Consider the following 27,399-nt stretch of genomic DNA (forward strand, 5'->3'; position numbering starts at 1 on the left):
ATTTTACATTAAGAAAATTATCTCCTTGCTGTTCTCCTCTGAAATTTACTATTTCATGTAACCTCTACTATGGTTTTGACCATATAGAACTATAGTCAATATTTGTTAACATGTTGATTATACACACAACTGCATTAATCCAAAATAAAAATCAGTATTTAAAGCATTGATCACTGCATCTCCATCTCCCATTTTACTAATTTCTGAGATATTGCATAAACCACTAGTCTGTCTTTCAGTATAAAAACCTTTCATTAAAAGATGAAAAATTTGATGATGTATCTAAGTATGTATCTATTTATCTGAAAACATATATATCTCTATCTGTATTTATCCTTATATCTATGCTCCATATGCAAACGGGCAAAAAAGTCACTCTAAAAAGTAGAAGTCTACAGTTGTACCATGGTTTCATTTATATCCCTTCCAATATTTTTTTGAAGGAAACATGAAGAAACTACATAATTATTATGACTGCAAAGCAAGCTTGTGTTAAGAATACTGGTTGATAACTTTCAGAACTTTATCTTCAAAACAAAAGCTATTCCAGAAAGAATAGCTCATACACTACTTCCTGACATATATATTAGATAATATTCATACTGTATATAAAATTACTTAGAGTTACATAAGCATTGGTAGTCATATATGTGTGAACTATAATATAAATATTTATGAGTTTTTATAAAAAAATAACATTTTTTATAATATTAGTGGATGTGAATCGAAAAACATATATATATAAAATGTACACATTTCTATGTATATACTTATCCTGTATATACCACAACTTTATACTAAGCAGGCTGGGAGATATGAATAACCACTGTTGGTTAGAACTCCACTCTTCCACTGCAGGGGGCATGGGTTTGATCCCTAGTCGGGGAAATAAGATCCCTCAAGCTGCGCAGTGCAGCCAAAATAAATAACCACAGTTTCATAATTTAAAATTTCCTCTAGCAATCTTAATTATCCTAACCAATTGGATGTTGAATCCATGTGAAAAGCCTCCAGGACACATAAGTCACTTTCATGAGGTCCCAGGGGAACAATCACTTATGTTCAATCAAATATATTTTGTACAACAATGTCAAGACACCTCAGAGCAGTCACCCTAAAGTCATAAATATGATGAATTCTCAACATTGATCTAATTTTCCTCTATGATGGTATAGGGACAATCATACTACAAAAACTCATAGTTTTTTATTCACTTATTTCATTTATTCATTATTCACATCTACTATTTTCCTCAAATTGAACACTGACAAGCAGTATCTTAGATGCTTTGGGTACTTCAGTGAGCAAGGTCCCACCATCTTCAACACAGGGTAAGTGTCCCTTTGGGTATGTGTAATAATTTTTCAAGAGATACTCAGGCACACACAGCTTAAGGTGTTGATTTTGAGATACCCACTTTTGTCTGTACTCTCTTCCAAAACTAATTTCCCCTGAGAAAACATCTGTTTTTTTTTTTTTTTGTCCTTTCCTATTTCACCTTTACAAATTTCCATCTCTCCCATTCTAAAAGGAAGGTATATTTCTCACACATTCCCTAATATTAACAGAGTGCATTGCCCAGGGGTATAAAACGCCTTGAGGCCAAAAAATAACAATTTGATATATTGGTTTCAGTAGTGAGAAAGTGAATGACTTTAATGAGTGAGTAACAAATCACTTTGTAAAACAGGAGGTTTCCAACTCTTTGCTTTCAAGAAAATTGAAGGAGAACATCATATTGTCAGCTAACAAATTATTAAAAATAATTTTTAATGATAGAACATTGTGATTTTTGGCATATAATTCATATTGTAACCAAAATAATTGAGTTACATTGCTATAACAAAATTCCTTCAAATTCCAACTACTTTTGTCACGTACATAAAACTTCTCAGGACTCAAATCTATAAATTTAAAACAAAATATAGTAAAATAATTAACAATGAAAACTTACCATTCTAGTATGTTATATGAACTAATTAGATGGAACTAATCCATTTAAGTAAAAATACATTCCAAAGTAATAATTTCATTCATAATAATTGCTTATTTAAATTAACTATTAATTTAAATTAAAATTGATTACATAAATTATTAATATATACTAAATGTATGGGTAGTAATGTCAGTTGCATACTGATAAAAATTATTATATTAACTCAATCTAAAAGGGTAAATTTTAATATGGAGAGGATTATAATGGGAAAAATGTATTGGATAAAATGTATAACATAAAAATATGGGGGCTTCTCTGGTGGCGCAGTGGTTGAGAGTCCGCATGCCGATGCAGGGGACGCGGGTTCATGCCCCGGTCTGGGAAGATCCCACATGCCATGGAGCGGCTGGGCCCGTGAGCCATGGCCGCTGAGCCTGCGCATCCGGAGACTGTGCTCTGCAACGGGAGAGGCCACAACAGTGAAAGGCCCACGTACCTCAAAAAAAAAAAAAAGTAATATATTACACTATGGTAAAATTCTGTGAGTGAAATAGTACAGAAAAAGTAGCTCAAAGAGAATATAATCACTAATTAGAACTAAATACATAAAATCCATAAAAAATGATACATGTAATAATTTTGTTTTAAAATGCCAATATTTAAAATAGGATGGAAATTATATCCTTTGCCACTATTGAAAACATAATACATATTTTAGCTGTCAATTTATAAATGTAAGGGAGGTATATACATTTACAAAATGTTGTTAGTGACAGCACAATGAACAGTTTGAAAACCACTAGAAGAAACTCCTTCCTTTAAAGAGGTTACCTATGAGGGGACATGAAAATTTTGAGACAATACTAAGAATTAATGTGGTTGTAGTTTGCCTAGCACAGTGTCAATAAACAATATATTTCCTCTCTTTCCTATTATTAATATTGAAGTAAAAAAGACTTAAAATTTGAGACATTTTAAATTTCTGGATAATGGAGAATAAATTCATATCACTATGATTTATATCTATTAAGTAGTGCCCATATGATTCCATTGAATTAGCTTGATGTATTTTTTAAAATACATTTATTTATTTATTTTTGGCTGTGTGGGTCTTGGTTGCTGCACGTGGGCTTTCTCCAGTTGCAGCAAGCAGGGGCCACTCTTCGTTTTGGTGTGCAGGCCTCTCATTGCAGTAGCCTCTCTCGTTGTGGAGCACGGGCTCTAGGCATGTGGGCCCCAGCAGCTGTGGCACGTGGGATCAGTAGTTGTGGCTCGTGGGCTCTACAGCACAGGCTCAGTAGCTGTGGTGCATGGGCCCAGTTGCTCTATGGCATGTGGGATCCTCCCGGACCAGGGCTGGAACCCATGTCCCCTGCATTGGCAGGTGGATTCTCAACCACTGCACTACCAGGGAAGTCCCAGCTTGATGTATTTTTTTTTAAATATTTCTTTCAAACGGTTCTTTCAGTATTGAGAAAATATTGTAATTAACAGAATTCAAAATGGATACTTTACATGGTATATTAGTAAGGATTCTCCAGACAAATAGAACCAATTGGATGCATATATATAGAGAAAAAAGAGATTATTTTAAGGAATTGTTTCATGTGATTGTGAAGGCATGATGGGTTCAAAATATGCTGGGTGGGGGCATTTAACAGGCTGAAGACAGGCAGTCTGCTGGAGAACCAGGAAGAGCTGATGTTGCAAATGTAGTTCAAAGGCAGTTTGCTGAAAGAATGTCCTCCACCTTAGGAGGAGGTCAGCCTTTTGTCTTATTGTCTTTCAACTGATTGGGTGAGATCCACCTACATCATGGAGGGCAATATGCTTTACTCAAAGCCCACTGATTTAAATGTAAACATTATTCAGAAATACCCTAAAACAGACATCCAGAATAATAGTTGACCATATATTTGGGTGCCATGGCTCAACCACACTCACCATAAAACTATGGCTATATTAGATTATTCCCAGAACAATCACCTAAGGTAGATATAATAATATTCATTGTATGCATAAGGAAACCAAGCTATAAAGCTTAAGAGACTTCCCAATGTCAAATAAAACCCAAATGTCTTTGAATGTAAAGACCTCTCTCTCTACAATGGGAGAATTATTTATCATGAAAATAAATCTTTCAGTAATGAACATGAACAAATGAATTGTTTGTGAATTAAAGTTTGAATTTCAAAAAGAAAAAAGAAATCCTCTTGATTTTGTAAAGAATCTCCATTTTAATTTGTTTGCTTGCTTGTTACTTAATATGGTAGGCTTAGAAGGAAATTTGTAGACTGGCTTTCACGAATGGAAAAGAATGCCAGGATGGATCATTCCATCCCTGTGCATTTCTCACTTTCACAAAACTTCCCTTTGTAATAAGCCAAAGCTATTGTTTACTAGTCTTAGTTCTTTTAAAAATGATACAAAACAGTCAAATGTTCCTTTTACACATGAATACTTAAAAATTAAAGACGGTTAATATGTACCCCTTGACTAGTTACTTTTCTAGGTTAAATAGCCTGAGTTTTGTCGACCATTTCAATGATATGGTTGGAAGGACATTTATCCTGATGCCTGCTCCACCACTCCACCTACAAAGTGTCCTAGTTTCTCCTCCTCATGTGGTTTGTTTACAGCTGATACACATCCAGCTGCATCATTTACAGTCAGCAATTCTACATGTTAGAATTCTACATAATTACATGTATTAGTCTGCTTGTGCTGCTATAACAAATACCATAGACTGGGTGGCTTAAACAACAAACATTGATTTCTCACAGTTCTGGAAGCCAGAAGGTCCATGTTCAAGGTGCCAGCCAACTCTGTTGCTGCTGAGGACCTTCTTCCTGGCTTGTAGACTGCCAACTTCTTGCTGTACTCTCACAAGGTGGAGAAAGAGTGATCTTTCTTTTTCTTACTCTTCTTATAAAGCCACTAACTGAATCATGAAACCCCACCCTTATGACCTCATCTAACCCTTATTACCTCCCAATGGCCCCATCTCCAAATATTATCACATTGGAGGTTAGGGTCTCAACATACGAATTTTGAGGGGACATGATTTAGTCCATAGCAATGTATAAATTTATAGTGTCTGGGTTCTAATCAAAGAGTAAATAGCAAAGTCAAAAGCAAGTGCATTCTTCTGGATTATATAAACTTTGGGTAAGTCATTGTCCTGTAGATTTCTGTCTGGTAGTAATGATAACCCCCATAGTTATCAGTTATTGGTTTGTAGAACATTAACTAGTTTTGTGGCTAAACTAACATTCCTATTTTAACATTGACCTTTTAAGTTGCTTACAAATACCCACCTCTTTAAATTCTTTATAGATCAGGCTTACTATCTTACTGGTTCCATCAATAATGAGTTGAATGAAATCTTTACCATATGTTCATTTTATATATTTATGAGAATCATGTTTTTAACTTTTTAAAAACTAAACTTTGAAAACATGAAATTTGGCATAATGTTTAAACTATGTTACTGAGATTTTTTCATTAGTGATTGTCCCAGTGTAGTTTTATCTTTCCAGCTCAGATAAAAAACATTGGTTAAAAATGAGTTTCTGCCATATAATCTAACATCATTGTCCCATATGTGTACAAAAGAGAAAGTAAATGTCTTAGTCCAAGAAAAAAATTATTAATAAACTACATACTGAGAATATACTTTTCCAGAAGGCTATGGATAAACTTTTGAAGATGTTTTTGATGTTTCACTTGAAATAGTGATGCACTCTGTATGGATGTCACCTGTCATTACCATTATTATTTTTATTATTATTCTCTTTACCATTATTGTTATCATAATTATAATTCTTTTTACAGTCATTTAACAAAAAGTATAATAAAAAAGTAAGTTCAACAAATATTAATTCAGAATATAACCAGAAATTAAATAGTTTATATACAAAGAAAATACAAGTTTAAATATTCTAACTAAACCAGTAAAGGCTCATGTTTGTGCTTTTAGGAATATAAGGTATTTTCCAAATAATATCTTATTTTAAGGCTCAAAATTACTCCATAACTTAGGTAAGAGGAGTATAATGTGCTCATTTGAGAAATAAACAAGTTGAGATTTACCCAAAGTGACATAATAAGTAAGACTTTGTTCCAGATTTTTCAATTCCAGTTCTCAGAATTTCCATTTTGAGGTATTATTATTAAAAAGTTATTTATTACATTGGAAATAAATAACAGATGACTACCTAAGATTCTTAAACTTTGACAGCCTAGGAAAATGAATGTTTTATTCTACTTTATTGTCTATTTGATGTCTGAGGGTCAAATTGCTACCAAAAAAAAAGCATACAGACCAATCTAGCTAATAACTAGTTTAGACTCTCAGTAAAGCAAATGATCAATCAGACTGTAGTTAAATGTTGCCTAGAATTCTTCAGAAAATATCCTAAATTCATATATAAATAGAGAGCTATTGCAACTATTGCAACAGGTGTGGATTATAAAATTTAAGTATTGAAACTAAAAGTTAAGTACCTACACAGTCTTTGCTTAAATCAAACTTTATAAAACACTTATAATAATGTTGTGCTGCCATTGAGATAGATATACATTTACTTCAATTGAATGCAAAAAGTTAGTACTATTAAGTATAATTATCCTTAGCAGCTTGTTGTAAGATATATAATGAAAAAACACACATATAGCATCATGTATTTACTGAATTTAGTAAACTATTTTTTATCCTGAAGGTGTGATTTGTATACCTTATTGTTGCTATTGATATTTCTTTTTTGTCCATTATTGAGAATATATGTGAGAAATCTCAAAACCTTTTTTTTTTCCAAGAGCATGATCCAAAAATGATCCAAGAGCATGTTTTTCTGTTTTAGCTAGCTTTTGTCTGGCTGTTTTTCACAGAAAACTTGATTATGCATAGCATGAAAAAAACATAAAAACTACAAATATCAATAAAGAAACTCTAGCCAATTAACTTAGGGCAAAATAAAATTTAAAATATATTACTGCACAGTTCTACCCTTAAGTCAGGGATTTAAGCAAGTTAAAATATGTATAGCCCCTCAATCAAAATATTTAATTTACCAAAGCAGCATTTACAGGTTAGGTATAAAGAAAGTAACATTTATTTTTGTGAAACTTCTCATTCAAACATATTATAATTAGTACTACTTGTACTGTCTATTGCCTTGGTTATTTTCTAGGTGGAGTTTTAATTTCTCTTTAAAAAAATTAAGATTCTGTACCTTTAATGGCTAATACTTTTAAAGCTAAATATCACTCCCAAGCACCTGTACTGAATGTACTCTGAATTAATTCTATAAGCCAGTCACGGTCATACCCTCTCTATTAGTATTATGTATTATACTGTGTAAGGCTCCTATTCTTAGGGCAATTTAGGGCTGTTATGTCCTGAATGAGTCACAGATGCCTCTTGGTATTGAATTTAATATTAAGTGTGGTTCTCTATTTCATTTCAAAAGATTTAAATTTTTTTTCTATTTTAATAAAAGGTCACAGCATCTTATAACTTAGAGAAATAAGATGATATTGAAAGTGAAGTGAAGGGCAAAATGACATAAACTAGGGATAAAAATCAAGCCACAGATGATATTCCAGTTCTCCAGAAAACTCAATCCAAGACTGTGATAATCAAATATACCTATTCTAATTATATTGCAAGTGTGCACAGTTATATTATCAATAACTTGAAATACTCTAGTAAAATAAGTGAAGATGGAATACCTCATCACAAAAGGAAATAATGAGACTAGATTAAAAAATGCTAGCATATCTTTGAATGACATAGAATTTAGCACATTGCATTGTGTTCTCTAGAAATAATGACTCATTGGTGTGCATGGGTGTATTTTCTTCTCAAAAATAATGATATTCCAGTTTCATTAAAATCCTCATTTAATGTAGTAAAAGCTAGCTGAGTATGCCACACCCATACTTAATAGCATTATATACTGTTTGGTTAGGTTTATATTAAATAAAGTAAGGAAGTCAAACTGTGGTTATTGCACCTATGAAGAACAAAGCTTTATTGAAATAAGCAACACAAAGAAAACAGGGATTTGTAAGAGTTCAATTGGATAAAGGAAACAATATGAGTTTTTGAGTAAGACCTTGAGGAGTAAGGACATGATTTCCACATAATACTATGATTGAAAATTTACTCAGCTCTCTCAACATCACTTTCCTCATCTCTTTCTTCATTTACTCCTTCATCCAATATTTATCATCAATCTTCTCCCTACCATAAAATGTGCTGTTTCTTACCTTTAGGAAGCTTAGTGAGAGAGATTGATATGAAAATATAATTAGAATAACATAAATGCCATTGTAGAGATATTTACAAACTCTTACATTTATTCATTCATCCAAAACATATTTATTGAGCACCTATTATGTACTACAGACATTTCTTTGTGCTGAAGATACACTGATAAAGAAAATGAATCTGTACTCATATAGTTTTTGTCTTAGTGAAGAATACAGACAAATAGTATGTTAGAAAGGTATTCAAGGACTTAAGCAGTTTATAACATCTCAATCCAATATTGAACTTCCTTGAGTAGGATTTAAAAGGTAGTTATAAAAAAAGAGACATAGTACTTTTGTGAAACCAACATTATATGTTAGAGAATTTTATGTATATATAAATAAAATAAATATTTATTTATATATACATTTTATTATATAGTTATATATAAATATATATCCGTATATATATATATATATATATATATATATATATATATATATATATGTGTGTGTGTAATAGTTATGGAGAACAATAAAACAGAAAAAGAAAGCAGAAAAAAAGAGGAAATAAAGTGTTAGGGACTGCCTCTATAGAAAGACAGCATTGAGCAATCGAGCAGGAGTGAAGCAAGGGATGGAGCCATGTGCATATCTATAGAAATGCATATGGCATTTGGAAATGCATATGACATTCAGAATTGCCAGTGCCAAGGTCTTGAGACAGGAATATATCCGAGTGTACCAGAAATGACAGAGGCTATTATGGCTACAGCAGAATGAGAAGGAGGGAAGTGTAACAGGTGATAATTATCTTAGAGTGCAACCTGATTACCCAACTCTTCACCTCTTCTTTTCTGGTCATACAGTGTAGTTTCCCTGCCTCCTTTGTAGAAGTCATCTTGTGATTGAGCTTGAACCAAAGGAATGTGAGTGAAAGTGATATGTATAGTCCCAGATGTAGCCCTAAAATACTCCCACTCAGTAGCACCCACATCATCCTTCAGGCTTGATAAAGAGGAACTAATAAGCTAAGAAGCCACATGATTGAAAATGCTAGAGCACAAGATGGCAGGAGTTTGGTCATGAATCACCACTTGGAAGAGAATTTCTCATTCATCAAAGATATCCATTTTCAAATATGAATGAGTAAGGAATAAATCATATTGTGTTAATTCACTGAAATTGGAGATTTTTCTGTCAGAACAGCTATTGCTATCATAGCTAATATAGAAGAGGTTACTGATTAACAGGCAGTCAGACTGTGTAGGAAATTTAGGTCATTGTAAAGATCTGGCTTTTTAATCTGAATAAGATAGGAGATAATCAAAGTTGTTAATGTAATCTGTCTTATGTTTTAAAGGGATTTCCTAGTTTTTATCCATTAACTCTATTAGTTCACAGTTTGAGTGAGTCCTATCCTTACCAAAATTAAAATCGTAACTTTCTTACCCTTATTCAGATACCCTTTATCCCCCTTATCCTGCTTTAAAATTCTTCTTTTTCCACAGTGCCTTGTCAGATTCCAACATATATTTATGTTTATTTGGTTATTATCTGGTCTCTACTGACCAGAGTGTAAGCTCCACAAAAGTAGAAATCTTTGTCTGTTTTCTTCACTGATATATATCACAATCACTTAAGTCAGTTGGTTATAGGTAGAATCTACTCAGTAACATTGGAGGAAAATTGGTTAAATGTAAGTTATTTAAAAATATACACTTATCTCAGTTTGGGATTAACATATACACACTACTATATATAAAATAGGTAAACAACAAAGACCTACTGTATAGTACAGGGAACTATACTGATTACCTTGTAATAGCCTATAATGGAAAAGAATCTGAAAAAATATATATATATATATAACTGAATCACTTTGCTGTACACTTAAAAATAACACATTGTAAATTAACTATACTTCAATTTAAAAATATGCAACTTTACTAAAATAAGGCATTTACTTATCAAACCAAAACAAAAGCAAAAACAAAAAACATGCTTCCTTAAGTAGTGCTCTAATTTCATACCTTATGCAAACATATTAAAAACTTGATAGACGGTAAGAAAACCTATAAGATATATTCATTTATTTTTTATTAGGTGGTTTTACTTTTTAGATCAGTGTAGACCTAATGACTAACCACAAAAATTTTCCACATCACAAAGCACTAGAAATCAAACCATGCATATCTACCCCTTTCCCTTCTTGAGAAGAAAATAAAAAGTTCTTAAATTACTGAATAACACTACTATTTCTTAAAAGCACTTGTTAATAACTGTGTTCAAAGCAAAGAATCATATCTAAGTACTACTGCAATTTATGACATATTCCAGAGTCACTAAAACCTATGTTTCTAAAATCATATATCATACGAATTTAAAATGTGTTCTGCATTTTTGAAGAGAAATTTTGAGTAAGAGCATGAAGAGAAATGTAGTTTTCAAAATATTTCCTGTAGTTGAAGGAGAAGGAGGAAGAAGACAAGTAAAATTTTACTGCCTGTAGTTACAACGTATTTCCTAAAGACTGATCCAAGCTTATGGAAGAGTCTCAGAAATGGAAAATGTTCTCTTAATAATACCGTCAACTTTTTACTTCCAACATTTTAAAAATGCCAGAATTTCCATATCTTTGTCCTTTATCTAGATAATTTCATCTTCACCATACCTGTGTTAGGAATGGCAGGTTGTTATTTCCATTAAGGAAACCAGTAATTGGGGACAGAGGCTTAAAATAACATAACCTAATCTGCACAGCACACTTAAAGACTGGAGCCTACATCATTTAGCTCCCAGTCTGGGGTCCTAACTTCTATGAGGAAAAGGCTAAGAAATTGGTTGTAAAAATCCAGGTGTATAATAGGTATTTATGCCAGTGCCTATTTGGAAAGAAAGAAAGGAAGAAAGGAAGAAAGAAAGAAAGAAAGGAAGGAAAAAAGAAAGGAAGGAAGGAAGAAAGGGAGAGAGGGAGGGAGGGAAGGAGGGAGGAAGGGAGTAACTGAGAATGAAAAAGAATTTGAAAGAAGGCTGAAAAGAATAACACGAAATCTAGTTAGTATCAAATTATATAATTATTAATAGAGCAAGTGTGCCAGGCAGTAAGAAAATAGAAGTGACCATAGTTTCTGGTCTTTCGGTAGCAAGTATAACTTTTTTTAGTTTTACTGTCCCATAATCTTTGAAAGTCAAACTTAAAATATGTAAATCTGTAATACTATAATTAGTCATAATTTTAAAATAAAATTTTAAGTGTAAGAATTCATAAGTGGTATGGATAACGTTTATAGTATTTTCTTTAAAATAAGGTAACTGATTTTCTTTGTCATGTAGGAAAAATATGATCTATTTCACATGTGTACCACAGGGAAGCCTGAGAAACATCAGATGGGTAACAAAAATGATGGAAATAAATGTTGATTTTAATCAATGGTCTTTAATTGGTCAAAATGTGTATTTTAATAGTGTTCAGAAACCATGGATCTTTACCCATAATATTTTCCTAAAGACTTATTTAGCAGAAGTTTTTATTGACTTCCAAAAGAGAAGACAGTATAGAGCATTTACCTTCTGAAATACCAGTAACTATTTTCACATATTCAGCTGCAGAAATGTTTCCTTTTGAAATAAATTTGGGATTTAGGAACCAAGAGAACTGAGTTCAGCTCCCAATTTCCCCATAGGCTAGCGCTGTGTCTCCAACCAGTCACTTAACTCCTATAGACTTAGTTTCTCCATTGAGTAAAGCAAGTAAGTGATGTTAATTACCTTCTCTTGTCATATGGGTTAACTAAGATGATGGATAGAAAAGCCTGAGCTATAATAAATTTTCAATAAATGTTAGCCATTATTGATTAAAATGGACCTAACATCTTGAACCTAATTAGTTAGTCACAGTTTAATGCTTTTCACAAAAACAGGAAAGCTGCAATGAAATTTTAAATGCCACTATTTAACAGTTTGGATTTGAGATGTTAGTGAGTAGTTGGACATTCTTGTGTGTAATTTTTTTTTTTTTTTTTTTTTTTGTGGTACGCGGGCCTCTCACTGTTGTGGCCTCTCCCATTGTGGAGCACAGGCTCTGGACGCGCAGGCTCAGCCGCCATGGCTCATAGGCCCAGCCGCTCCACGGCATGTGGGATCGTCCCGGACCGGGGCACGAACCCGTGTCCCCTGCCTCGGCAGGCAGACTCTCAACCACTGCGCCACCAGGGAAGCCAAGAATTAATTAAAAAAAAAAAAAGATTTAGATTTAGGAGCTCATTAGAAATACTTCATTCTAATCTCATTAGTGGTCCCAAAAATTAAGCTCAACCAAAAGTGGTCATTAAAACTGATGTGTTTTAAAAAAAAGCACCAGCATGACACCAAAACTCTTTTACAATTCATTTTCTACTGTTATTTGCTTAGTTAAAATTTCAGAACTTACAGTTACTACAAAAATTACTATGACCTAGTAATTTTTATATGTATGTGATTCTACTATGTATTTCAATCTACACATCTGGAAAATTATTTGCAAAGTGCTTAAAGTGGTGCCTGGCACACACTGTATTCTCTCTGTGTGTGCCTCTTTTCCTCATACTTATACAAATACAGAGTTTATATTGGTTGTCTAGCTATATAGATAGATAGATGGATGAGTTGATAGGTAATGACAAACATACACACTTTTTTTTCTTAATGGGAATCTTTTCATGAATAGAAGAGCCTGAATTGAGAGGTTTTGGTTCTGGTCTCCCTAAGGATGTAACAATCACTTCTTGGGTATTTCCCTTACTTTTTTCCTAGAAAAGGCAAATAAAAAGTTCCTTTTCAAGACAGAATGTTTCCACTTCTTGATCTGTAAATGGAGACACAGACAAATCAAATTATTGAAAAGCAATGAATTTTAGATAGTGAGATAAATTTCATGTGTTTGAAAAGATAACTAAAATGTGCCTATTTCCTGAGTTCTCCAAGGAATAATGCTTAAAAATTAGTAATCTAGACTAGCCTCTTTAAGAACCAAGTTATAATGAAAACACTGAAATTAGGCAGCAAAGCTTTTTACTGCTCTTTTGTTCTCCCATGAAGTAATATTTTCACTTTAATGTATATTAATTTTTAAAACTTTTTGTTCTCTTACAAAAGAAGTTAAATATTTAAATTTAATTTTTTATAACTTAAGTAACATTATGGCAAAAAGTTTTTGAATACTCATAAAAGAAAAAGAAAAGATAAAAAGACAAAAGAATTGTTCCCCCATCTATGAATGCCAGGTTTGTTAACCTTTTCCCAATTAATGACATTAGAACACATCTATCTTTCCTAATCATTGTTTAATAATGAACAGGATGTTTTAACCCAAGTGGTAGGAAGAGCATAATCCCTAAATAAACTGAAAATTTTGTTTCATGAAAAATTCACCATAGAGTATATTTGTTTTTTTTCCTTGTGCATCTAGCTGTTGCCTAGCATTTGAGATGACTGGCTAAAGCAATTTTTTCCTCTTTTTAAATGCACAGCATAAAGGAAAATTTATCTTAGAAATCAGAGAATCTCAATGAGTGCATAATTAAAGGAATATATGTGAGAGTTATAAAATCTCAACCTATGAAGATATATAATTGAGAATCTAATGTTCCACTTGCCTCCTAAAAATACCATCAAGAAGATCTTTTATCATTTCATCTTTCTTCAACAAAATCTCACATCCACACTCATTTATTTACCCTACCTGTCTTCCTGTTACAATGAGTGGTTTGACCCTGACACTCTCTCCAAGGCCAACATTTCCACTCATCCTATGAAATTACCTCCTGTCTCCTTCTGAATTACAGTTGACCTCCTCTCCTACAACATCATTTTCTGTTGGATAGTTCCTATTTTTAGTTAAAATGGTCTAGAGTTTTCCATCTTGACAAACAGTTCACTTTACTTCATAGCCCTTCAGGATACAGGTCCTCTAGTAACAGGATTTCACCCAAAAGCTGTCTCCAGTTCCTGACACTCCACACAAAAACTTATCAAGGTTCTCTGAATTAGAATAAAGCTCAAATTACACAATTTACAAGACACTAGTAGTCCTTATGGCTTGTCCAAACTTGTCTTGACGACTCCAAATCCCTCACTTTATGTACAGCAGCACTAATCTTTCAGGTCCTCAAGCAGGCTAGCAGTTTGTCTATTTTAAGGACCATTTGACTTGCTTTGCCCTCTTTCTAGAGTGCTCAGCCCTCAGACAATGACAAGATATCATTCAGGTCTCCACTCAAATATCACTATGCCCTGAGTCCTGTAGTACTCAGCCAATTCAGTAGCGTCCCCTACCACAGTCACTCTCATCACCTATTTTAGTCTTTTCTTGTACTTGACTTTTGCCTTTTTGATTGTTGTTTCATTACCACTCTGAGATACAAACACCATGAGAGCAGGGACAGATTTTGTTTTATTTACTGCTACATCTGGCATACATAAAACAGTTTCTGGCACATAGTAGTAGATAATAGTATTTGCTGTTCGTATATCCCAATGTTTAATTACATATCAATGAATATTGTTCACATTCACACACATTTATATTTTAAAAGTTATATTAATTAACCTATGCATTAGATTCTTGAGATTTGAGTGCTTTGTAATTGCTCTGATAAGGAATGATACATAATTGCAAATATTCTTCTTTGCAATTTTCAAATAATTAGAACTTTATAATAAATCGTTTGTTATAGTGAATTGCACTAAAATTACAGAAATGAGAGAAAATCTCTAATATTTACTGTGATTGATAAGCATCAGATTAAAACATATATTCATAAACATTAACACATTTGAAAGTTCAAAAGAGAATTTGGATTTTTTATTGGTAAGTGGTAATTTGTAAGATTTCTACTTTTTAAGATCAAAGTTATAACAATAGCTGTTTATAGTTTTTTGAGAGCTCTTCCATCATAGATATGCACACAGCCTCTGTGGTAGGCAGACTCTTAGATGGTCCACAATGATCCCTGCCTCTTGGTATTCAGGCCTTGAGAATGGGAAAGACATACTGACTTGCTTTGTCTTGTAGACTATATACATAAGGCAAAGATAATGAGTCATTACTTTCATTATTAGGTTACAAAAGATTGAGGCTTCTGTAATCTAGCCAACCTGATTGCTCTCATGGATAACATGCTTTAACAAGGCAAGCTGCCATGTCGCAGAGACCGCCATGCCAATGCACTGAGGTAGACCTCTGGCCAAAAGCCAGAGTAGGTGAGGGACTGAATCCTGCCAAATAAGCTCAAAAGCAGACACTTTTCCAGTTGTTTTGAGATGACTTCAGCCCACACTACACCTATGGCAGCCTGTGAGACATCCTGAGGTAGAAGACCTAAATAAGCTGTGCCTGAATTCCTGACCCACAAAAACTGTGAGACAATGCACATATGTTGTTTTGAGCTGCTAAGTTATGGGATAATTTATTATAGCAATAGATAATTAAGACAGGCTCCTTTACATTGAGTCCATTTTTAAAATATCCTTAGTTTTCACCTTTATTTTACGGCCCTCACTTTACATGGGTAAGTGAGATGTTTTCCTCTGAAAGTTTTCTTTTTTTTTTTTTAATTCTAAACCCATGGTTTCTTCTCTTTACATCTGGTGAAATCATAGCTGCTCTATATTTAATAATACAATTATCTGATCAATCTTCAAGTTACTGCAGTGAGAACTAAATATTATTGACCATCAAACCCTATATGTGTATCTATTACTAAAGTTTTTTGAAATTATAGAAACAGATGCTTGTACATCAGGTTGGGGAGCGGAGAGGAATGGCACACATTTCGGTGGCATATGGATTGAGGAGGAAGCAGTGCTTGGCATAAATAACTTGGAACTTCTCAAGAGTTTGAAGAACTTGTCAAAAATTGTTTCCCTTATTCACTTATTTTTTTATATTTCTGTCAGACTATGCACACAGATATTTTTGAAATCGGATGCTGCAATTTAAAATGATCACATCTAGTTGCAAAGAGTTATTGAAATGTAGATGAAAATCAATATAGGGGGCTTCCCCGGTGGCGCATTGGTGGGAGTCTGCCTGCCGATGCAGGGGACACGGGTTCGTGCCCCGGTCCGGGACGATCCCACATGCCGTGGAGCGGCTGGGCCCGTGAGCCATGGCCGCTGAGCCTGCGTGTCTGGAGCCTGTGCTCTGCAGCGAGAGAGGCCGCAACGGTGAGAGGCCCACGTAACGCAAAAAAAAAAAAAAAAAAATCAATATAGGGCCTTAAATTCCCAACAACCAGTTTCTCTAGGAAAACATAGGGTTTATTCTTTATTAGAACTCAAGAAGCTGAAGTTCATGACATCTTTTGATGTGTTGTTCCTGGCACAGGGTAGGCATTCACAAATTTTTGGTGATTGAATTTGCAAGAAGTGTTGTTGAACTTCTATTTAAATGCAGTTGAGTTACACACAGTATGATATTGTTACTGTTCCCTTAATTCAATAAAACTTATATTAAAATTTATTTATTAGTGTATCTATTTGTTTTATGTCTATCTTCCTTACTAGATACATAATGACAAGGACCATCTATTTCTTTAGTCATGATGTATCTTTTACTGAAAACAAGCCAATATACATAAGATGTATTCAATACATATTTTTTAATTAAAGGTGAAAATTATATCACATTTTTTAACATTCTACTATCACATTATTTTTAAAATAATTTGAAATTATTTCAATTTTTCTTAATACTCTTACTTGTGTTCAACATCCTTTCCATTCAATATCCAATCTGTTGCTAGATTTCTGGTTTTGTTGTTTTCGTTTTTGGTATCTGTGTGTATGTATGTGTTTGGATGTGTGTGTCCAAAATCCAGTATAATCATCAACTTCAAGTATAATTATAATAGATCAATACTAGTCTATAGAATATGACTTTAATATAACATATGAGTTCTTGCTAGTACAGAGTATAAAAAATTGCATATTCGAATCAGGTAGTCCTGTGAAGGATGCCATGGGCTTTCATTTATCAAATATAAGTGGCGCTGGACATTGTACATATCTTCTTAATTCTCAATGTCATTTCTCAATGTCATTATTTATCACGGTAAAGGTAAGATTGCATACCTTGATACTTATTGAGAGGAATGAATGAATTAACATATGGGAAGAACATATTCAAGTATATGATCTATAAAACCAGGGATTAGTTGCCATAAACAAGCTGCTTTTCTATTGACCCCACTTGCATTTATTCCTCCAGCCATGAGTTAAAGACATGCTAGGATGTTTCGCTTCACATAGTATTCTCATTTCAAAAACTCTCTTTCACCTACCTGTTTGCTCCCTGACAATTTCTAAATTTGTCTTTCAGAAACATTTCAAATAACATTTCCTATAGGTCATCTTCTCTTTTATTCCTGTGAACCTTACTGTTTTATACATCCCTTTATTCAATTTTCAAAATGTCACTTTATGTCTCATTATTTCTTATCACTTAATAAGCTGTGAGCATTTCAAAACTATAAAAAATGTCTTACCTTCTCTGCATTTAACACAGCACAAAGTAGGCACTTAATTCACCTATGAATAAGTAAATTAAATTAATCATTAAGAACATATTTCTAGCTACTGGATTTGTATCAGACATTTATTGTAAATAACAGCAAAATAAACTATTCACATGTTGTTCACCTGCCATAAAATTAGTCATATAAACTAAGGGTAGCAGAAGAGTTACAATGTGTTGGCACAATGGGTTATAGATAATTCTCCTCCAGAAGCTTAATTGTATATATTATTGACTTCTTATCACATAAAAGAAATATAGGTCTCTCTTCTCTGATGGTAAGTTTTGTGGTCTTCTCATGGCCTCTAATTTACCATCAATTAAATAGTCAAAAGAACAGTTAGATTCAACGGATTTCTTTCCTGATTAGACCACTTGGCTTTATCTATCCTTCCATTGGGAGCATTGATATTGTCTTAAATTACTTGGAAAAACTGATAATGAATTATGCTCCTCGAGGCTGTAGTTAATTAAATTGGCTACTCTTTTGTCTTCAGCATGGCAGCTGGGGCACTGGACTACAGAGGACTAATGAATCCTACTTAAGGTAAGTCCTCAAGGGATTTGAATTCCTGCTGTCAGGTAGGAATATGATTTAGATCACAAAATTCTCCAATCTACTAAGTAGGTCAGACTGTCTATGGGAGAATATAAAGCAATTTGGAGTCTGTTAAAATCAGAAGCTGTACATTTAATTAGTTCTTATATCCAACAAACCTTTTTAAAATACTACATTGTAAAGAAATGCCTAGGAAATCCTTTATATTTAATAGGGAAGCCTTTGGATCAAAGAATAGTTCTGTTGGAAGCCATATGTCTCCGAACTCAAGGACTTCCAGCAAAGGACATATGCCTAAACAGGTCATAAGTTTTATACTAAAATTTTTAAAGCTCTTGTCAGATAGTTGATTAAAGTACTATACCTGTAACAAATTCCACTGGATTGTGCATTTTTTAAATGTTATACATCTTATACATACCTACCAATTTGGTGCTAAGGATAAATAAATATGTTGTGGCTTTCTAATTTTTTTCATTTATATTTTGTTTGTAATTTTTCAGCATAACCTGTTTAAATCATAAAAGCACAGGTAGATATTTCCACATGTGTTATTCTCTTCTGAGAGAAATATATTGAACTACTCTAATATAGGTCAAACTAGAAATGAAAATTTCCAATTAACAGTATTAATAATAATAATGAGTTATTAAGCACTTTTGAAATGGCAGACATTTTTAATCATTTTAATGATTAAAAGTTTTAATCATTTTTCATTGATTAGTTTATCATATATTTACAAAATTATATGTGGTAGTAATTATTATAACTACCATTGTAAAAACAAAGAAACTGAGGCATAGAGGGAATGAGACATTTTCTCAACATTATGCAGCTAACCCACTGTGAAGCAAGCTTTCAAATCCACGGTAGCAACAGATCCCACCCTCTAATAGAAAAAGCAACGTTGCCTCCTTTTGGCAATGAATTGAAAAGTTTCATAGAATGATGTATTTCAGATAAAGTGGCAGGTTAAATGTAACATAATACTTTACTATTCAGTATGTTCTGTGGACCAGCACATCAGCCTCATCTGGGAGATTGTTAGAACTGCAGAATCTTAGCCACAGCCAGACACACTTAACCAGAATATGCATTTTATCAAGATCCCCAGATGTTTTGAATACACATAATGTATGAGAAGCACTGATCTAGCACAGTGCTACTCAACCTTATACACATTTAGAATCACCTGAGAAACTATATATATATATATATATATATATATATATATATATATATATATAATTAAGGCTGCCTAGCTGCCTAGGGATGAAATGAAGAAGGGGTGGAAATAGAAAGTCCAGACTCTAAATCAGTTACGCCTGGTTTGAAACTTACTTGTGTCCCATATTATCTTTGTAAACCTGGGCAAGAAACTTACATTTAACCTGTTTTAAAAATCTCCTTACCTATGCAATGAAGTTAACTATGCCAGTTTCATAAACAGTGGTAAGGATAAAATTAAATGCACATGAATACCTCGAGTGGCATGTGATTAATATCCTTGCTTAATCCATATTTTAGCCAAATATTGGCAAGAATGGAACGGCAAATCAGGCCTCCTAATTTTCCCTCTACGTCCCAGTTGCATCAGCTAGTATTAAACTTTATATTTCTCATTAGGATACTGCTAGTTAATAAAGGGAGCCAAACATATGGTGAGAGAAATGGAGAGTTTGAATATTTCTTATAAGGTTAATTATCCAAAAGTTAATCACAATGGAATGTCTCAAGCATAGACATATCTTGCATTTAATTGAAAAGTTTTCCCTCTGTGTCTTTTTAAATATAGCAGTGGTCAACAGTCCATTTACCACAAATAGAAGAGTATGAAATGGACCCCATAGATAGTATGCTTACCATTGTTCTCCTTAGCTTTTATTATAAAACTTAACTTCACACCTTAGGTTCCAGAGCTATTTTATAAGCTGATTCCTGCGTACCTCTTTTTAAGCCTCCTTCCATTCCCCCATGTACAATTTTCACTCCAGCTTAAAGAAAGAACTTACAGATTCCTGATATTGAAATCTTGTTTTGAGATATTTGGCTTCTTCACCTGAATTTTCTACTGCATTTCCTATTTTCTTGTTGATTCTGTAAGCCTGCAGCACCCTGTGTGATTACCTGGAATGGACTTAACACTGCATTGTATTGAGATATATGGTGTGCTTTCTATCTTCATAAGCTTTGAGAGGGGAGAACTTTATTATTTTATTACATTCCCAAAGCTTCTCCCAAAGTTTGTTTTATTGTAGACACTCAACAAACATTTACTGAATGGACAATGTAACAGTGTCCTCCAGAGTGGGATACACTTCAAAAACAAATCAAGTGAAAATATAGAAGCACCATACTGATATTGCAAATATGACTATATGACTGGTTTAATAAATTCTGATTGGCTAGCATTTTCAAAAATGGAACATCAAACATTGAAATTTGTAAATAAAATAAAACTTTTAGGTGAATAGCAATGTTCTCTGCTCTTAGAAAAATGAATATTTCAATCCAATATGAAAAATAATTAAAACTATTTATTAATACATTCTCTGAGGCCAGAGCTTTAAGGTGTAGGTCTCCATGAAAATCACTGGATATAAGTAATGAGAATGGAAGATGGAGGAGGAAAAATGTACATTACACTAACAAATATGCTCTATCCTATATGTGTTTAAAGCATATGAAATTAAACAAAAAACTTTAAAGGTATTTAAATAATAGTCCAAATTCACTTTAATTTAGAGGAACATTGCAGTTAGGGCAGCCAACAAGGTTATGAGGCAAGAAACGATTTATGAAATTGCAGAGGAAGCTGTGAATATTGCTGTGCCAAAATAAATAAACCACAAGATAAAAATAACTCACAAGTAGAACAAGCAACAGAAGTGATATCATTAAGACTAACTTTGACAATTACTTTTCCTCAGGTAAAGCAAGGATGCCATTTGCAAAGAAATGACAGGACATAAAGTAAATAACTGAGAACGCTGGCAATATAAACACAATGTTAAAATATAAGTAGGAATATGTTCATTCTATTTTTGATCATCAAAAGAGGTAGCTACAACATAGGAGAATTACTGGACTTTGAATTAGATGACCAAAGTATTAATTCATCTCTGAACTTACTGGTTAGGTGATCTTGAGCATGGTATTTAACTTCTGAGCTTCAAGCTTTCATCTCCAGTTTGTGTATGTGTGTTCAATTAATAAATAGGTATAAAACCCCTAGCCCATTGTCTAAAATATGGTGTACACTTAATCTACTTCTGTATTTGGCATGCAGGTATGTAACACAAAACTTTCCAAATCCGTTTATTGTTTATTTGAGAGATAAGGAATCTTTAAAAATGTAGCCCCTTAACAATTAAAAAATCTGCAAATATTAATATCTGGTGCCTGGAATTTTATATAGCGAAGGTGTCTTTAAAAAGTGCCATTTTTATTTGACTTTTTTCTTGCAAAATATCTGGAGTAGTGATAATCTTATGCCACTATGAGAAAATTTAGCTTATACTCTTTTTCTTTTTTTAATTAATTAACTTATTTATTTATTTATTTTGGCTGCATTGGGTCGTCATTGCTGTGCATGGGCTTTCTCTAGTTGTGGCGAGTGGGCAGTAGTTGTGGCTTGCTGGCTCTAGAGCACAGGCTCATTAGTTGTAGCACATGAGCTCAGTTGCTCCACGGCATGTAGGATCTTCCCTGACCAGGGCTTGAACCTGTGTCCTCTGCTTTAACAGGCAAATTCTTAACTAGTGAGCCACCAGGGAAGCCCAGCTTCTACTCTTTTGAAGCTCCTATGTCTAGCGTCTTACTGAATCTCAGATATGCCTTTTCAGGGGCAGTAATTTCCTGAGCTCCAGAGAAATGCAGTAGCAGCAATGTTAATCTCACACCCTTGGGGGAGGTGACATGAAAGCCAGTTCCCTCGAGATTTTTTTCAGTGCTTCCCATCAGGTTTTGTTGTGTGAGGATACCAAAGTCAAATTCCACCATTCATAAAAATAATTCAGAACCAATTCGCAAGTACTCTCACCTTTTATCCACTCAGTATTTATAACCAAACAACCAAATTGGGCAGGGGATAGGAAGGATAAGACAAACATCTTCAACACTGATAATAATGAACATCAAAAAAGCTTTGATAAGACTAAAACATTTTTAGATACACAGGAAATTATCATTATTATGTGAATTATTAAAGTAACCATGCATTCAAATACATGTGTTCTAAGAATACTGAATTAACACAGGTGCAAATTTAAGAATCTTAAAGTTTAAGTGTTTGGTCCTTTTAAAAAGATAAGATTATCTTAAAAATAACGGATAATCAATGTCTATGAATAATTGGACATAGCCTTATTAGGGGTACAGGATCAGACTGAATTCATCATGAAAATATAACTTATGAATCTCCTACTACAGTGACTTGCTACAGAAGTTTGGGACATACCTTTTCTCAGTTTAAGAAAATTCCATTTAATTAAACAACCTTAGACCTCGATCTTGGAATTCCTCCATTATTTCACCAGATGGTTATTTTTTGTTTGTTTTCCCTTCCCTGAAAACCTTTTTGCTAATGTACTACTTTATAAGAAAAGAGTATTCTTTTTCTCTGAGTACTTGTGTCTAGAATATACTGTATCCCTTTCCTATATCATATCTGAAAAACTGAAAGAATAATTGTAATATTGCTTTTATCACACAGCATTAGAATAATCTTAATTTATTAATTTTATAAATATTTACTAAGCACCTACTACTAGCCAGGAACTCTTTTGAGCATTAGGAATACAACTGTAAACAAAGTTTTTGAACTCAGAGAACTTGCATTGTGAAGGCATGCCTAGGGAGTAGAGGAACAGATAAACAGGAAAACAAACAAGTAAGTACGTCTTATGTTAGAAGATAATAAATGCTACAGAGAGGAAAAGAGAGGAGGAAAGTGAGTGTCTAGTAGCAGGGTGGGATGTTATTTATAGAAGACGCATGATGAGCAGAGACCCACAGTAAATGAGAGATGAGCCCTGTGGGTATCTAGGGAAGAGTGTTTTAGGCAAGGGAAACAGCAAGTGCAGAAACCCTAGAGCAACAACCCACAGCAGGGTGGCTAGAGCAAATGGACAAGAGGGAGAGTGGTAAGGGATAAGGGAAGAAGACTGGTAACAAAGGAACCAGAGTGAAAAAGGACTTGCAGGCTACTGTAAAGAATGTTGACTTTTCACTAAAATGAGAAGCCATTGGAGGGTTTATCACAGAAAAAATGACATAATCTGACATACATTTTAAAAGAATAGCTCTGGTTGCTGCACTGAGAACAGCCTTAGGCAGTTAGGAAGTTGTGACAATATGCTTAGCTTACTGGATGAGTGGAAAGGATGAGACCTAGTCAGACTAGCTTGCTGATGATTGGATGTGGCCTGTGCAGGAAAATGAGGAATCAAGGGTGACTCAGTGTTATGTTGATGTATGCTCTTTCCAGTCCACTGATGAAGCCAGGTGAACTCTATTCTCTGAGCACACAGAATGTTCACATCCCCCGACTCCACTGTAGCTCTTGCCTGCACAGTACTAGGAAACACAAACATTTACTCTCTGCTTTCCTTTTGTGTACAGTCCCATTTCTGCTCTCCTCCTCTGATCAGGAGGTCATCATGACTTAAGGAGGAAATTTTATTGAGCACAAACTATGCGCTATGAATTACAATAAGCATGTTATGTGTATTAACTCATTAAATTCCATAAAATCCCCACGAGATAATTATTTTTTATAGATATATTTCTATGGACTGTATACCCACCCTTTATAAACTAAGAATACAAATTCTATAAGGGACTACATGATTTACCCACGGTCCCCAAAATGGATGTATTAATGATTTGAGTCCAGATCTGTGTGCTTTCTGAAAAAGCCAACTAATCTCACTAACTGCATGCATGTATATTTTTTAAAAATTAATTACCAGGATCTAACTATATTTTCAGTTATCTGAACACAACACATTGCAGAGTTCTTATATAATTACCTGTATTATTGACAATATAGTAACCTAGAACTACTTATACTAAGCTTTGTTAAGATCAGAGTAAGTCTCAAGCTCTGGAATGAGAGCAAATCCACATGTGAGGGTGAAGTGGTCCTACCTGATGATGGTGAAAGACTCAGGGCAAAAGACAGAAGCCGGATATACGTGTGAGGGCTTGTGTGTTTGTATACATGTACATATAAGATCCTGATTAAATGGGCGGATATATATATATATATATATATATATGCTACAGATCTGTCCCATTCAGCCTGCATATTTATTTCAATTCTTCACAATTTTGAATGGTATTGGTGCAGAATTGCCTTTCAAAACAAGCACATAATCAACATGTTCTAATATAGAATGCTCTCTGTTCTACTCCATAGCATTCATATGAATTAAACAGGCCCTTAAAAGTCGGGAACAACTTAACATTAGATAATCAGAAGAAGCAGTCAACCCCAAATGGAGATATATTTATTGTCTTCAACTTAATAATTAACCAACTTGTAAGCATTCCATTTTTGCTATTTAAGTTTAGCACTAGTTTAAGATATTACTACTCTCTAGTTTTGTATTTTATATGATAATTTATAATACTTCATTTGTATTTATAACCATGGTTAGGATCAGCTATAAATTCATTATGCATACAAAGTTTAAATAAATAATTAGAAAATTACCTGAACAAATCAGCAGAACAACCAGGCACTTTGTATTTTGCAATTAGCAGCAGGTAAATTTCTCAAAATCCAGTTTATTTTGCACAAGAAAAAAATGTATGTAATTATGAGAGCCCTTTCTAAGCTATCTAAATCACCCATGATTGGCAACTTAGTCTTTTGTATACAGTTTTATTTGGTTGATTTTGCATATTCTGTCACTTAAATGTGCAAGGAATCCCTCTCATAGGCACTTTAAATGAATAGGGTTATAAGAGAAAGCCCCGCTGTAAACCTCAGGAAAAGTACATCAGGCCTTGTACCATATTGTTTTAAACTCTCAGCCCTCTTGGAATGGGAAATAGGTTTTACTTCAATTAAGGACTTGAATAGATTGGAGTTCCTTATTGACTAGAGTGTTATCTTGGATTACTGAGAAAAATAGCATAATGGGGCAGCAATATCAATTCTGTTTATGGATGGTCAATGTCTGTGATACATGCCTTATTTTGTCCACCCTATACTCTCCTCAGCAACCTGCCCTGAGGGCTTCTATATGACAGAAATATTCCAAGAGCCAACGTGTGACAGAAAGGGATCAGAAGGTGGAAGGATTTTAATTCCAGCCTGTCCCATTTAACAATAATAATGTTACTAACAATTCTAATGGCCTAAAGCCTCCTCCATTTTAACAATCCGCCCATGAAGCCTATGCTAGGTTTAGCTAGACTGGTAGTATTTTATGCATACGTGTCTCGGGGGGTTAACCACACCACTTGCTGAAGGAAAAACTAAAGAAAAGTGGTGTGCTAGTCTGTTCTTTCTACTTTTAATCCCTGTTGAAAGGGGAAACTGTGTGTGTGTGTGTGTGTGTGCATGCTGTGTATACACATATATATGTATATATATGAATCCAAATATGCTCAAATTGGAGGGAAATGCTTTTTGCATATTACAACAATATGAAAAGCCTGTAAATAACAGAAATAATTTATTGATTAATTATATTTTTAAAATTTATAATTTATATAATGATTATATTGTTTATTTTTTCTTAAATCTCTAGATTTTGAAAAAACACCGAGAGTTTCATTGGAAGTTTTATACAAGTGCTGGGGGCCTTACGTTCTGATTTTATTTGATATCTACACAAATATCTGTCTACCTATACACATATAGAGACATAAATCATTTTAATCTTTAATCACAGTAGTATTTAATTGTATATAAATTATTATCTAGTAAAGAGAAAGATCCTGAAAAAATGTTGGGGTGGGAGAGCAGGATAGACACATTTTGAACAGTGACAGTATTTAAATAATGAAAACAGAACCTTGTGTGAGTCCCCAGAAGCTGAACATACTAGTGGTTCTGGGGATAGATCTAGGACACGTAAAGTTTGTAAGAGATATTTTAATAAGAAAGAGAGGATGAATGCTGTGTACTTTACAGTGTATTAGGACAGATACAGCTATTTTGTGTTTCATGTAATATAGGCTCAAGATGCAGAAAACAGCATTACATGTGACAGCCTTACCATCAATCAGGCTATTAAGGTTACAGTACAAGTCACAATTCTCACAGCAAACACAGAGCCAGCACCTGCCCTACCTATAAAAGTAGAATAGGGATTCATCAATCACCTCAATGCTATCAGATGAGTTTCTGAAATTTAGTATGGGAAAATGGATTTGATTTACGTTATTGTCTGTGTTATCTGTAGTGTGAGTGTCCATTTTACCTCTGCCTTTCTAGATGGTCTGACTCATACAAACGCCATGCTCCATACCAGCTCTTTAAATAAATGTATAAACACCAGGAGGTATTTTCAAAACTGACCAGAATTTTCCTGCCCTTTCCTACCTCACTCTTCCCTTACCCACTATGACCACAATCACACACACACACACATACACACACACACACATCTTGTCCCATTTGTGTATTGTCTTGTTTCCTAAAGCCATAAAACTGACTCTATAAAACAATTTTTAATACTAATTTTACTTCCATTCAATTTTGTTGACTTTCCACTCCCCATGCCCTCAGAGCTGATTGAACTTCTGAAATTATTATGGTTTTGTTCCATCATTAGTTTCTGTGTCCCCTGTAGTACTGTATATAAAATCCTAAATACAGTCCCTGGCACTTAGAGACCTGCCCCTCACCCTAACACTTACCACCTTCACTATACTTGGAATGGAAAGAAATGAAAGGAATTCGAGGTACAGATAATTTAAAACTGAAAATTCATAATGTTTATAAAGTTAAAATACAAAAATGTTAACATACAAAAATATACGGAACAGAATTTAGAAAATCTTAGATATGATTTCATTAACTCAACTTAAACACAGAACTATTAAGCATGCAAGATAATTTTAACTAGAAATACA

Source organism: Mesoplodon densirostris, chromosome 1 (assembly GCF_025265405.1).
Source record: "Mesoplodon densirostris isolate mMesDen1 chromosome 1, mMesDen1 primary haplotype, whole genome shotgun sequence".
Taxonomy (NCBI): domain Eukaryota; kingdom Metazoa; phylum Chordata; class Mammalia; order Artiodactyla; family Ziphiidae; genus Mesoplodon; species Mesoplodon densirostris.